General features: G+C 34.0%; 1 long non-coding RNA gene and 1 pseudogene across 2 annotated transcripts; one reads left to right on the forward strand and one right to left on the reverse strand.

Annotated features, from left to right (window-relative positions):
• The first annotated feature begins 5,800 nt into the window (after positions 1 to 5,800).
• LOC148863009 (uncharacterized) lies at positions 5,801 to 7,072 on the forward strand. The gene is made up of 3 exons (XR_016110287.1): positions 5,801 to 5,991; positions 6,082 to 6,209; positions 6,412 to 7,072. It is a non-coding gene; the product is annotated as an uncharacterized LOC148863009 (long non-coding RNA).
• A 3,528-nt stretch (positions 7,073 to 10,600) lies between these two features.
• On the reverse strand, positions 10,601 to 14,246 carry LOC148863010 (serine/threonine-protein kinase D6PKL1 pseudogene; annotated as a pseudogene). The gene is made up of 2 exons (XR_016109561.1): positions 12,012 to 14,246; positions 10,601 to 11,483 (listed from the first exon to the last, which is right to left on the reverse strand). The product of XR_016109561.1 is annotated as a serine/threonine-protein kinase D6PKL1 pseudogene (transcript).
• Positions 14,247 to 15,160: the final 914 nt, after the last annotated feature.

The raw sequence follows: 15,160 nt of genomic DNA on the forward strand, positions 1-15,160 counted from the left end.
AGCAAATTTACAAAGGCACTTTATAAAAGTAATTTTATGAAAATGTTTTTACGAAAGCATTTTTATAAAAATACTTTTAGGAAAGCATTTTTATAAAAATACTTTTAGGAAAGTATTTTTATGAAATCATTTTTATAAAAGTACTTTTACATTAAAGCACTTTTATAAAAACAACTTTATAAAGGCACTTTTATAAAAGTAATTTTATGAAAACTACTTTTATGAAAGCATTTTTTACAAAAATATTTTTATGAAAGCACTTTTATAAAAATAATTTTATGAAAAATCAGTTTATAAAAACGCTTTTATAAAAGTATTTTTTATGGAAGTACTTTTATGAAAGCACTTTTATTTTATAAAATCACTTCTATCAAAGTATTTTTATTTATTCACTTTGGATTGGATATTTTGAAAATTTGAAAGAAAATGAAAGACAAAAAAGTCACAATTGCTTGTTTAAGTGCTTATTAGAGAAAAAGACCACCAAACGCCCAATAAGAGTTAAAAAAAATTGGGTGCCAAATGCAAATAAGTGCTTATTTGAATAAGCACTTGTTTGTAAGCATTTATTCAATAAACACTTATTTTTAACATAAGCACTCCCAAACATGGCCTTAATCTCATTGAAATGGCTCAAATTTAATGACGCATGCAAATTTTCGACCAGAAAGATTTGGATCAAGCTTCAGAATTACATAAAATTTAAGTGGATTTTAGGTAAAAATCAATTTCAGCAGAATAAACAAAAGGTCCTTAAGTACAGTTGATTTGAATTTCTTTTAGGCTATGTTTGGTTTGAAGGAAAAAAACGAGGAAAGGAAAGGAAAGATAAGAAAACCCATACGAGATTTGTAAAAGTTTCTTTCATTCCTTTCCATTCCCTACTTTTTCTTTCAAACTAAACACAGCTTAAGAAATCTTAAAGGATTAGGATAATATAAATATATTTAAATCATTATAAGATATGTAACACATATATAATTAAATGTTGTTTATTAGCAAATATTTCTTTAATATATTAAGGGAACAAATATTACCCTCTTTTAAGCATCTGTCATGAATCGTCGTTTACATGTGGCATCATGTGCGGTCAGGTATTATTTCAAAAACCCAACTGATTCGGTTGGTCCCTTTTCTCTCATCAAATTGATGTTCGGCCACAAGTACAAATAGCAGACCTGATCAACAACAAATCTGAAGGTTCAGAGTTCTGTATGCATTGAGCAGCATTCATTGACAAGAAATACGCTGCCATTTTTTGAGGATTAAGCCCTTGCTTTGTAGAATGAATAGATATGGGATTTTGGACATTAATCATGCTTGGAAATCTGAGATTCGTAACATAGTAAATCGGATGGCTTTGTATAATGGAATCCTCAAAGATCGTAGTAAAATTTCTTGGGTTTAGTCTCATATTGTTTTTGTTAACTCTTTCATCTTTCTCTCAGTCAATACGATACCTTTTGAAAGTAAAATCGATATAGGCTCCTCTATTAACTACGTATAAATATTTATTTTTCATTTGATTACTTGAATTTTAGATAGATCATAGTTATGATAGAAATTAAAAATTAATAAAATTAATAATATGGTTAAAAATAAACTTAAATACTTGTATCAATTATTACTACTACTACTACTACTAAATTTTGTATTCCATTTCTCTCTTAAATAAAAATAATTTTTATTCTAGTAATTATTTTTATTTAATATGATGATTATATAACATTAGAAATGTTCCAAAATGTCTTTGACAAAACTCTATAATTTTTTTATCTTTTGTGTTCTATCTTTTTTTTTTAATATTTATTATTCAATTTTGACATCATAAATTTCTTTAAAAAGTTGAATTATTGACCCACCATTTAAATAAGAAAATAACTTTTTATTTGGATCAATTTTAAGTTATACATTTCATCTACATATATACATAACTTTTACTTATCACACTTAATTTTTGTTTGACATAATTAATATATACTTTTTTATATATTCTTTTGATTACTTGCATTTTTCTATTATTTTTTAAATATTCATTATTGAACTATTATATCATCGATTAATCCATTTGACCCAAACCACTAACCCACAACCCAAAAAGAAAAATAGTTTGATTTCTAGGTTGACATTAAATTTTGTATTACGTTTCCATTATTAATAAAATTATATCTTATGTATAATATATATTTTTTGTTTAATATAATGAATGTATAATATTATATATGTATCAAATATTTTATTTTTTATAAATATGTAACATTATATGTTATGTATAATATTTATTTTTGTGATTCTTTGTATTTTCTATTTTTAAAAATTTTATTATTTGACTATGACATAATTTCATTTTAGGTTGATTTTAATTTTGGCATTCCATTTTCATCATTTACAAAAATACTTCTTTCATTTCAAACTTATTCTTGTTCAATATAATGAATATACAATATTAATGATATGCCCGGTTCTTTTTATTTTTTGCATTATATATTTTATTTATTTATTTTTTTTATTATTTAATTATGGCATTATTTATTAATGGATTTGACCCCAAATGGTTGAATTGCTCACCCACCACCGAGAGGGTAGAAAATGGTTTTGTTTTCAAATTAATTTTCAAAATATTTATTTTATATTATTAAAATTAATGTTGTGGATTTAATTAGTATAATTTATGATGAGAAAAATATATCTTAAATATAGGATTTAATAAGAGAATATACCTTAGATATGGGATTTAATGAGAGATAATAGGAAAATAGTTTTACTTCCAATTGAATTTTACATTTCATTTCCATCATTAATAAAAATATTTCTTATTTATCATCAATGTTTTCAACTTGTTGTTGACCTGATCGATTGAATCGTTCGAATCATCACTCGACTGTGATTCTAGGTTTGGTTCTGTAGAAACTTTCCATTTTGGTTAATAACCATCTAACTTGGGCGGTTCAAACATTGACCCATTCAACCTAGTAACCAGGTCACAGGTTGCACACTTAATTATGTGCAAACTTTTGGAAGCCATAACTTTGCACTCCGATATTCGATTGTGGGGTTTCTTTTTTATTTTGAGTAACTTTTCAAGACCTATATGTCCCAAGGGCATTATATGCCTTGTCTTTCTATTTTTGTGAAAAAAAACCATTTTTTGACCCCAAATTGTGATTTTAATATTTTTTATAAATAAAAATTTAAAATGGAATTAAAAAACATAAATAAATGAACATAATACATATATTATATGTAATATATGTAAAATATAATTATACTATTTATTGATAAAATATGTAATTTTATACACACACACATAGTGTTGACGCAGAGTGGTTTGACTCGTTTGACCTTGACAGTCGAACTATTGACCCGTGACCCGAAGGCAAAAGTGGGTCCGCCTCCGGATCGTTTTTTAAAACATTGTTTATTATATTTACTATTGTTTAATATGTTAAATGTATGATGTTAAAAATGTTCCTATTTTTTTAAATTTCTATATTTTTTACATTTTATATATTTTTGAATTTTATTATTTAATTGTGGCAACATGGATTGGCCCCTTTGACCCAAATGGTTTAATTTCTTACCATTACCTAGATAAAAACACTATTTTTTTCAGGTAGCTTTTAAAAGTATAAGTTTTTATGTTATTGAAATTATTAATTTATTCTGTATGTATTTAATTATAGAATTTAATGATGAGAAGAAATAAAGAAGCCTTAAATATAAGATTCAATGAAGGCGAATGCAAATTAATACCTTAAATATTGGATTTAATGGGAGATAAATGAATGCATTAAATATCTTTAAATTAACTCTTTTCAACTCATTTAATATCAATAATTAATTATCCTATTTGCCTTCATTTTTTATTAATAAACAATTTTTTCATCACAAAATTTTAGAAATATTCTTGAGGCTATTCATACTTTTTAAAGTAGTATAGATATAGATTTTGTTTGAAAAGGCACTCCTATGCTAAAACTAACAGAAAATTGAAAACAAGAGACACTTATCAGTGGATCAAGCTCGGAATGCTCAAACGGTCCACATTAATTAGAAACCGAGTCTCATTGTCTCTCCATATTCACAAACCGACAATAAAAATAAGCTCAGAATGAAATTTCACACTTTATATGTTTCAACTTGTTTAAAAAAGACCGTAAACCATGGCTCCCTTCGCTTCTCCCTTTTGCTAATGTCGGGATTCAATATTCAAGATCTACCAGCACAAATCAATGGTGAATTGTGTGATCAAGACAAAATTATTTTTATTAGTTACATTGTATGAACAATTTTGAATCGGCCTTTTACATGTTTTGAAAATTTAAAGAATGTTTAAAGGCAAAGGAGTCTTTCATTGATTCCGTGAAATGTAACTGTGTTATTCTGTCATGGGAGGTTTAAGTCCTTAAAACAAAATTAAGGAAGGTTTTAGTATTTAGAAGAAACCTCAGGGGAGGTTTAAGGTGCTTAAATTTTATGAAATTAAAAATGATTTATTCCAGACTGATTTCCTTGATGCCATGTCATCCTCAAAAAATTAGAAATAGCTAAACATCATCAAATCATAAGAAAAGTATGATCCCTAAAAAGAGTTGATTTCAAAAATCAAATTTTGACGAATTTCTTAAAAATCATCAAAATCAGTCAATCAAACAGAAATTTCAGTGTCAATTCCTCTAATCCCAACATGACAGTTCTTAGGATGATAAAATAATGCATATTCAAAATTGGCAACCAATCAACTGCTGTTATAAAAGTGGGAATCAATCAAAATCAGGTATGAGTTTTATTATTATTATTTTTTCGGTATCATAGTTGAATCCACAAATAAATTATAAACTTACTCAATCCAATCTTAGTCCAACTTTAGAAACAACAAGAAGGTACCGGCTAACTCAGATGCTTAGGTCCGTAATTGGATTGGGTTCGGATTAATTAGACCCTCTCACATCCATTCAAAATATGATCCAGAATATCTGATTCGGATTTCATCTTAATCTACCTTAATTCTTTAAAATAAAAATTAAAAAATTGAGTCTGCCTTACTGTCTCTACCAAGCTCGGGTCTCCTACCCACAAACTGTTTTCACATTCATACTCACAGTACACTACAGTTGCACATTGGGAATATATCCATTATCATCATTCATGAGAAGATGTTCCTGATATATGGCAATAGTTTTGTTCCTAAGAGATACAGTTGTCTCTACCATCATCATCCCTAACTTTGACATTTATATGGCTTTTGGTAAATAACATTTCATTTGAATAAAAAGCAACAATAATACGACTCACTAGGAAAAACAAAGAAAAGGCTAACCGTAGGTATGGGATTCTCTACAAGTACAAATTCTACACACACTATGAAAATATGGGAATCCATTTGCACATTGGTGATATCTCCCTATAAATTTAACACGATGTACAGGAGGTATTCCAAATGTATGGTTCAATGTTATATGTGCAGAAATTTTGCCTGAGTTCTGGGTTCTAACCCTATTACCTTACAAATTGGAGGGTGTTTGGCACTAAATCATTATTTGAACACCAATGAAAGGCCTATTGTTCATGGATTTAAGTTAACATGGATGGGGTTTGTTCAGGGAAATGGGGAATCCCTAAATTTGATAAACAACAATATCCAAAATTAATAATTATTATTTTTTTATTATAAAAAAATAATTAAAAATATTATATAAAATATAAAATGTTAATTATTATATAAAATAATTATATACTATTACATATTTCTATTGTTTATCTTTAACTTAACAATCCATGACATCCGTCAATATGACCCACTGGTTGCATGATTAGCCCTGGAAACCTCATACTGAGATTTTTGAGTGATTTTTCCTTGGAGCTTTCCTCCTTCCACCAAACCCAACCACACACCGAACCCTTCCTCCATTGGCAGCGACAAGGAGAGAACCAGTGGTTCGTTTCTGACTTCCTCTTTCTCTTCTTCTCCTCTTACAAGTAGCTCCGGTGGTAGGTTTACTCTTCCATTCTTCTTCTCTTCTCCTCTTCTTCTTCGTCTTCTCCTTCTTACAAGTGTTTATTCTGTTCTGTTTTCAACAGAAACAACTCACATGGAAGGAGGATTGGCGACCACAGCATCCACCGACTTAGACAACCTCCGGAGGGAGCAGCAGCTACTCACCTGGACAACCACCGGAAGGAATAGCTCCGATCTGAAGTCTGAACAGGTCTGACTAATATATCTTAGAAACAAATCTGAAGTCGTTTTCTTCATGTAACTTGAATGCTCTGTAATCTAACTAAGAATGCATCTTGTGATCTGACTAAGAGCAGCAGCCACAGAGATTGTTGCTACCAATTGCCGGAGATCATGTTCAACTGCTTAACCTTCTTCCTCTCTCTCTCTCTCTCTGAATTTTAAATTTTCAGGTTCTCAGAGGTGGCTGAGCTCTTAGACAGTTGCTAGCTCGAAATCCATGGCAAGATAGAGACAAGATTGCTGTCCCCAAGAACAATTTACGAAGCATACCTTGTATTCAAATTGGCGAAGAAAAGAAAAGGCCTCGACTTTCTCCAGACAAAGCTGTCTGTAACTGTTAAGGTTTGCTATAGAACTAAGGGCGGAGATATCCAGAGTGTGTATCTGGATCTCTAATTGCCTCACCAGCTGTATACTAGAGTGATTATCAACCATGTACATAGCCGTAGGTTCACCTTGCAACCTCCCATATTGCTACCATCCACGTGGCTAGGTAGATGGATGGGTGGAAGTAGAGATGGATGAGTTATTTAACGACATAGGAGAAAATGGGGAATTGGATATGGCTAATTGGGCCTAAAATAGAGATGGATGAGCTATTCAACGACTAGATGGATGGGTGGTCACCGGATGTCTGGTCTTATTATCCAAGGAAAAGAGATTGGGCCTAAAATAGAGTAAATAAATAATATAGGCTTTTCTAGATCCATTAGTGCTCTATGGATTCAATGTAAAATTCAACTATATCATGTGTGCTCGACATCCTTGTTCTAGATCCATTAGTGCTCTATGGATTCAAAAATTTCATCAAAGATGAGACAAATTAGGGTCTGTTTGATTTGTAGTCGGAATTGAAATCAGAATTGGAATCAAAATCGAAATCCTCTTGAATCAGAATTGGAATTGTTCATTCCCATAGTCTATTTGGTTCAGACAGAAATGTGAATGGGAATTAAAATCAGCCAGAATGAAATTTCATTCCCAAGGAAAGAGCAGAGAATGACCATTCCCTCAAATGGGGGAATGCCATTCCAACAAGAATAGGAATGGGATTCCAATTCCACCCAACCAAATACTTGGAATTGGAATAGCCCATTCCAATTCCAATTCCATATCCCTATTCTTACAAACCAAACAGACCCTTAGATTGCAAGCCTAAAATCCATTAAGTTATTGTTGATCAGATTCACATCATTATACTAGAATTAAATTACACTGGCAATGTTTGATTAAAATGATCGGATGTCATTAATCATTATTACTTCTTTTTTATCTTTTTTTTTTCCTTTTTAATTTTTAAAAGCCTCCTCCAAAGTGTTACTTGAATCGTTCGCCGATTCTTGGTCCTTGTCACATTTCAACAGGAATAAGATATGGGTGATTAAAACTATCAATCATTTCATTAAAAGATTCTACAACTTTTAACGAATTTGTTTGAAATGGACAATTGCCAACCAAAATTAGAAAACATTGTTATAATTCATTATTCTTTTAGTTGTTGCTCATTCTGAAATTCTCTCTTCCAAAATGAGCAATTTGATATGGTTACATATCTTGTAATTGCTAATAAATTTACTTGGGCTGAGTTTGGAAAGAGTACAAATGTAAATATGTAGAATGCAAAACCTTATAATTTATATATATTTATACTGTACATATTTGCATTTGCATTGCTTACAAACTGAGCCTTGGTTTCATTCCTAATCAGCACTTGGTACTCTATGAGTTCAAACTAGGAGAGGGATTGGAGATCATTTTGACATTAGCAGAATTAGAGGATTTTAGGGTACAAACACTGAGTTGTCTGTGGTTATTTTCCTTTTTTTTTTTTTTTTTTTTTTATTGTCTTCCCATGCCAAAGAATCCAATAAATCGATTAGTTACATCAAAGAACGTAGGTTTTGATTACGGTGTAATAGGAAACTATAGTAAGCTTAGCACAACTCAATCTTTGTCGTTTTCTTTTTTTTTTTTTCTTTTTCTGAACAAGCAAAAACCATTAAGCACTAGAAGGTAGTAATACAGAGTGAAATATTTTCACCATCCATTAGAGGTTTCAGCACACTTTTAAAACCGGAATGAACCCTTCAGTGTTTTAATAATTGTGAACCAAAATCGAACCAAATCAATCGATTAAACCATTTACTTGGTTTGTTTTTTTAGTATTTTACATTTATAATATACATTAAAAATAAGGGTAAAATGCAAAAATCTTTCCTAAGGTTTCTGACAATAATAAAATTCTCCCCTATATTTCATTGTAACAAATACCTCCCTAAAATTTTGAGAAATTCAACAAAAAACTCCCTTCCACTATTGAATGTATACACTTACGAAATTACCCCCGAAGTATCATTTAAAGATATCATAAAATACCATATTTGCCCTCCTTTTTATTCTACAAGACTCTTCCACCGAACTCCCATTGTTCTTCCTCTGAAACTAGAAGGTATTCCTTTTCGTTACTGCAAAAATGGCTTCTTGCTAACTTGCATTTATGGCACTTTTTCTTTTCCCATTTTTTCTTTTTTAGCCTCGTCATCAACCATGCGAGTAACTTCGAAATTTTGGCTTGTCATTTCAGAAATTGATCTCAAATCGCCAATGTCTTAAAACTCCAGACTTTGAAATCGTTGTGAAACTTGAGGCATTTTCATAATTGATTCATGAATCAAAATTTTGAAGGTTACCAAATCTGGAAACCAATTTCTAGGTCTCTCCATTGTCTCTAAGATGTGTTTGGAAAAACAGAGAATTTAATATTGATAAAACGACATCTGTAATGGCTTGAAACTTGACTATTGTTAGCATTCAGAGCATGGCATCTGTATACCTGGATCTCAAATTTTATTTGCAAATGTAAATGTTTAGGGCGGTCCAGTTGCCATTCAAATTTTTAGAAAAAAATAAAATGACCTAGAAAATGATACGATCCCCGACAAATAGTGCCTCACTTCTCCACCGCATGAACCACAAATGGTGTCTCCCTTTACCTGTGTTATCCTTGCCTGAACCACAAAAATGGTGTCAGACTTATCAACCGGCATAAGTTTCAGCAGTGAAATAAGTAAAGGTGGTTGATTTCACCATAAGAATCAACGGTGAAAGGATCACCGACAAAGAGTAGAAAGATGCTCCTATCTACCTTAGTCAACGGACTGGGGTTTCAAAGGTTGGAAGATTGAAAGAGTTGATGTTTCCGAACAGGACTCTTCTCTTAGAATCGGTGAAGTTTCCGAACAAGGTTCTCTGTCTTGGCGTCCATGGAGTTTGGGAGAACTTGAAGGGAGAGGATAAAAATGTAAAAGAGGTGTTTGCTGAGTTTAAAATGAGGTTATTTAAGTAATTTTTTATGTAAAATAATATATAAAAGGGTAAAATTGGTATTTAATAAATTTGGTGCATCAATTTAATGTTTTCTGTTTGGATTAGTGATGGAAGGGAGATTTTTGTCCAATTTCTCAAAAGTTTAGGAGAGATATTTGTTATAATAAAACTATAAGGGAGGTTTTTATTATTGTCAGAAACTTGAGGGGAGGGTTTTTGCATTTTACCCTAAAAATAAATACATCATAGGTATGTCTTATAAAAAGATATAAATAAATAAATATATGCATACTGGTCAGTAGTACTAACCATTATTTTTCTCCTAGGTCAATCGGAAGCTCTTCATGTTTTACCCACCATTCTCTCTTTTTTTTGTCCCAGGTAGTTGAAGTATTAGCCAAAGGGTAGAATGAAGGGATTTCGAGTGGGAGGGCCTTGAGGAATGGAATAAAATTCTAAATAGAATATGCAGACTATCACAAAAACTACATTATATTGCCGAATAAAAATTTGTCTAATATAGAGAATAGAGAAAAGGAAACGTTAGCCGGTCCAGTTTTCCAACGATATATAACCCAGTCCAGTGGTTCGCTGAAGTGACATTTCTAGTAGGCCATCAAATCTGAAACCGCTAATTTACATTAGTAGAAAGATCGTATAGTTTACCTTTGACAAACAAACCTATATCCGAACAAAGGGAATCAGATGTGACCACTGACCATTAAAAAAAAGAAAAGATCTCACTAAACCTCCCATCAATGGAAGAATACATGAATGTGTCAATAGACTCGGAACAACAACAATGATTGGACAACCCAAGAGATGTTCAGAACTCGTTACAAAAATAGATGGTGAATGGTGATGTACATGAACCAACTGTACTTCCAAAGAATACTAGTTTCTTTTTTTAAGTATTCACTACTAAAAGTGGATTTTACCTAAAAAATTTACTAAAATGGAAAGTCTTAGATTGAAGCAATATGGTCCTCTGTACATTCAAATGACCTTAAAAGGATGAGTGAATCATGAGAATTAAGTTAGATAAGATGAGAAAAGAAAGGCAAAACTCAGAAGACAATTGAAAGTTGAAACCAATCTGTAATTTAGTATCCGTGGAAGAAAGGGAAAAAAGAATGACATAAATGCATGTAGAATTTGTTGACTTAACAGTAAACAATCAGCATGTAGAGCCCAATTAACATTCTCAAAGAAAGGGTGCTGTTTGATCTCTGTGGCACCCCTTTTGTATCCTAATCTTTGTTGTGGATCCTTTACAAGCAAATCCTTGATCAAATCCTTAGCAGCAGAACTGATATTAGAACCATCTGGGAACTTCAGTTGCTGTCCAACAACATTGAACAATGTCTCACGGTTACCATTCCCCCTGAATGGTGTCTTCCCATGAAGCAACTCGTACAGGAAAATACCAAATGTCCACCAGTCCACAGCACTCCCATGACCATCCCCTTTAATGATTTCAGGAGCTAAATATTCATGGGTCCCCACAAAAGACATTGATCGGGCAGTGGTTGGCTCTGCGATGAGTACAGGAAGTGAATCCATACGGGTCAAGCTTATACACTCATTCCTCCATTTCCTTGCCTTTGTTGCCTTCGGATTGAAAATTCGAGGTCTGAAGCACGATGGTTGTAGACAAGAAGGCTGCACACAAACTGATAATTTGCATGTTGGATCAGTGCATGGTGGTTGGATACAGGAAGAGACCCTACGAGATGATTCCATACTGGACTTTATCAGGGTAGGGCTCACATAACACTTGAGAGATAAATCAAAATCAGAAAGCATGATATGGCCATCCTCCCTCACCAAAACATTTTCAGGCTTCAAGTCCCTATAAACCACTCCCATCATGTGTAGATATTCAAGGGCAAGAAGCACTTCTGAAGCATAAAACCTGCAAACAATAGAAAATAATCATAAAACTAATAATAACTTCAACCATCAAGAAGGTTGCAAAAGTGAGTCCACAATTCGGAAGATATTTCTCCATGTCAATGTTTTATAGACCAGATTGGCATTAACCAGTCAATTTGACCCAAATAAGGCTCAAGGTTGAAGAATTGTTTTAGCCATAGATTGCAAAATATCCATTCTGAATCAAATTAAAATTGCCATACAAACATCTTATGACTATGTAATTCTCACAAAGAGAAACATGACAAATAGAAGGGGGGAGATGACTTAGTTTCAACCATTTCACTAAGATTTTGAGATAACATCACTTGTTTACTATTCATGCTAGCTTGATCAATAGACAACCAGCGATCCTTGCAGGTTGTGTCCCCCCTGATAACCCATATTGTATTATCATTTCTAGTTCAATGGCTTGTCGTCTTACTAATAAACGCAGGAAATTAATTTGATTGCACATGAATAAAAAAACATAACATAGAAGATGAAGATCTGAAGATGCAGGACTAACCGTGCTGCTTGCTCAGAGAAATGTTTGCCCGGCTGCCGCTGCCGGAGCGTGTGAAGATCCCCTCCACTGCAAAACTCCATTAACAAGCAAGAAAACTTCTCCGTCTCAAAGTGCGAATACAGAGTAGGAAGAAACGGGTGATCTAACGAACCTAAAATCTCCCTCTCGGTCTGAGCCCTTGCTAACTTCTTCCTTCCCGCCAACATCGCTTTATCCATCACCTTCATAGCGAACAAACATCCCATCCCTCTAAGTTCCGCCAAATATACACTACCAATATCCCCACACCCAAGCTTCTTCAAAAGCCTGAAATGACCCAATCCCAAAACCCCATCCTTACCCTTTACACACTGAATGGCGTCCCATCGAAGATCGTTTCCCTTATGAGGCTTGTTCGGACAAAAGCTTCTACAACTGTTCTCATTGCCGTCGATGCTGCTGCAGTAGCTCGCTGAGCTCAAGCTGCTCGTCTCACTTTCTGGGCATTCTACAGATTCCCCACTTTTGGTAGTCTCTGCTGCGCTGCACTCGATCTGCTTTCCATCAAGACAACCATTTAAGATCTCACTATTTGTACAGCTAGTCGACCCACCAGTAGTTGTACTACTGTTTATACTATTACTGTTCTCTGAGCTCAAGCTGCTCGTCTCACTTTCTGGGCATTCTAAAAACTCCCCATTTTTTGTAGTCTCTGCTGCGCTGCACTCGATTTGCTTTCCGTCAAGACAACCATTTACGATCTCGCTATTTGTACAGCTAGTCGACCCGCCAGTAGTGGTGCTACTGTTTATACTATTACTACTCTCTAAGCTAAGATCATCTGAACTTCCGCTGAGTGTTGTCGGAAGGCAACTAGATTCTCCATCGCCAGCCTCACCACCACCACCTCCATTATCGACCATGTCTCCTTTCTGAAAGAAAATATTAGCCACTCAAATGTTCGACAAAAGTTCAGAACGAAAAGCTTAAGCTTTGTTAAAAAGGAGTTAAAGAAGAAGAAGGGGGGTTGGGGCGAGAGAGCGGTCAAAGGGGCGTCGCCGAGGCGGTCAAAGAGAACGAGAGAGGCGCGGACGCACACTCGACTGAGCATGGGGAACTCAAAAAAGGCCAAAAAACGGTGTTCAAATTTCAAAATGAGAGGGAGAGGTGAGAGACCCAAGGCCTGAGTCGGGGTTCCGGTCATCTCTTACGCTATCCCAGAAATATGGCAGCCTAGAGACAAACGCAGAGCCACAGAGTCTCGGGAGTTACGAGCACGACTCAGGGACTCTCTCTCTCTCTCTCTCTCTCTCTCTCTGAGGTTCTAAAACAATAGGGGTGATGATTCGGAGAATGTATTTACGCTGATTAAACGGTGTGAACTCTACCGTGTCAATTCGTCATTCGTCCAGAATTTAAAAAGCAAATGGCTTTTTAAAGGCGCCTAATTTTTTTTCAACATGTGATGGCACGTTAGAACCACACGGTGTACAAGGTCACATACGATCATTTCCCATAAAACAAATCAACTAACAGACAGAGATTAGCGACTAGCGAGTGCCCCCACCCATCGATATCGATACCGTTAATTTGGTTAATAACTAGAAAAACCTAAAACCTATATAGATAATGCACCTCATAGTTATAGTACTGCAAACGGATAGGGTCGGATCGAATCAGATATAAAGCGAATCCGAATTTGATAATTCGTATTCTAAGTCGGATATCGAATGGCATTAATAACTTAAACTAAAAATAATCAAAATACATTTGAATATATATATATATATACACACACACACGCAGATTTCAACTTTCAAATCATCTCCTGTCAAAATACCAAACGTTTTGGCCTTCCACCCCCAAAAAACCTTTCTCAAAAGTTTTGGCCTTTCTCTCACCCAAAAAACCTTACTCATGACAGCAACTTTTTTACTCTAGACACCTCTCCCCCAGCTATTGAAACTTCCAAAACATTCACATTTCTGAGTACTGTGGAATATAATAGCAAATTTCAGGAAATTATTCGTATTCAATCCAGCTATCGAATCAGATATCATTGATCGGATAGTGATGAATTCATATTCAATCCAATTATAAATTGATTAAATCCATATCACTTTGGACATGATTAAATTTGAATTTAAATAAATTATAACAAAAATTTTGAATTTAAATTTGAATAAATGATACCATTTGCAGCTCTAGAACCTCACCGGTCTATCACAATGTTTTAAAAACCAATCTGGAACTAGAACTGTTCTGTCCACTAGTTTCTGAGTCGACAGTTCAATCATCCGGTTTGAATGAAAGGCATGTTTTGACAAATCAAAAATTAAAAAATAATTAAAATAAAAAAGACCAAAATCGCTAAATGAATCGACAGCCCAAGTCAATAGGTCATTGACCAATGCAACGGTCTTTTGCCAAAGATCGGGTTTGAAGTAAAACAGAACCAATTGCCTACACGATTCCAAGGCTGAATGGTCCAACCATCCAGGTTAAGGGCAGTTTGAAAACATTGGTATATTATACATAAACAACCCGATGTGCATCACAATTTCAAGGAAATACTGTTGGCGGCCCGAGAGAGAGAGAGAGAGAATTATTAGGCCAGTAAGGGATACATTTATATGTTTGTTGTTTGTTTGGACAAAAGCCAAAAAAGAGAGTAATCAGATATTATATTCTCTATTTGTATGAAAGATAAAGATAGCGGGTAGGAGGATTGAAGAACATGCTCATCCTCCACATGATACCGTGGGCTTATGGGAGACTCAACAGAGACCGGACGTGAGGCGTTCTCCTTGAGGGGGGACAATGGACAAGCCAGACCAGACTGGTGATTAGAAAGGTTGGACAGCCCAACCACAGACCACAGAACAGTCTCCCCTGCACGAGACAAAGAAAAAGTGGATCCACAAAGATTTGGATCTGAAACGGATCTCCTCAATTCAAAATCAAATGGTTTCGTTTACTTCGGGATTGCGTTGCCTCTCTTCTCAGGTGTTTGTTTGAACATTGAACCAAGAAAAGGCAAATGGTGCTCGGAGTCGGAAACGCGCATGTAACAACTTCGACTCCTCGTGCCCGACCCTGTCCCTGGTCCCTTTTTTCCTATATTTCCTGACTCCTCAACTTTCGACTGTTTATTTGGATTCCATTTGGTG

Source organism: Nelumbo lutea, chromosome 3 (genome assembly GCF_056320005.1).
Source record: "Nelumbo lutea isolate HS-2025 chromosome 3, American lotus-T2T, whole genome shotgun sequence".
NCBI classification, from domain to species: Eukaryota; Viridiplantae; Streptophyta; class Magnoliopsida; order Proteales; family Nelumbonaceae; genus Nelumbo; species Nelumbo lutea.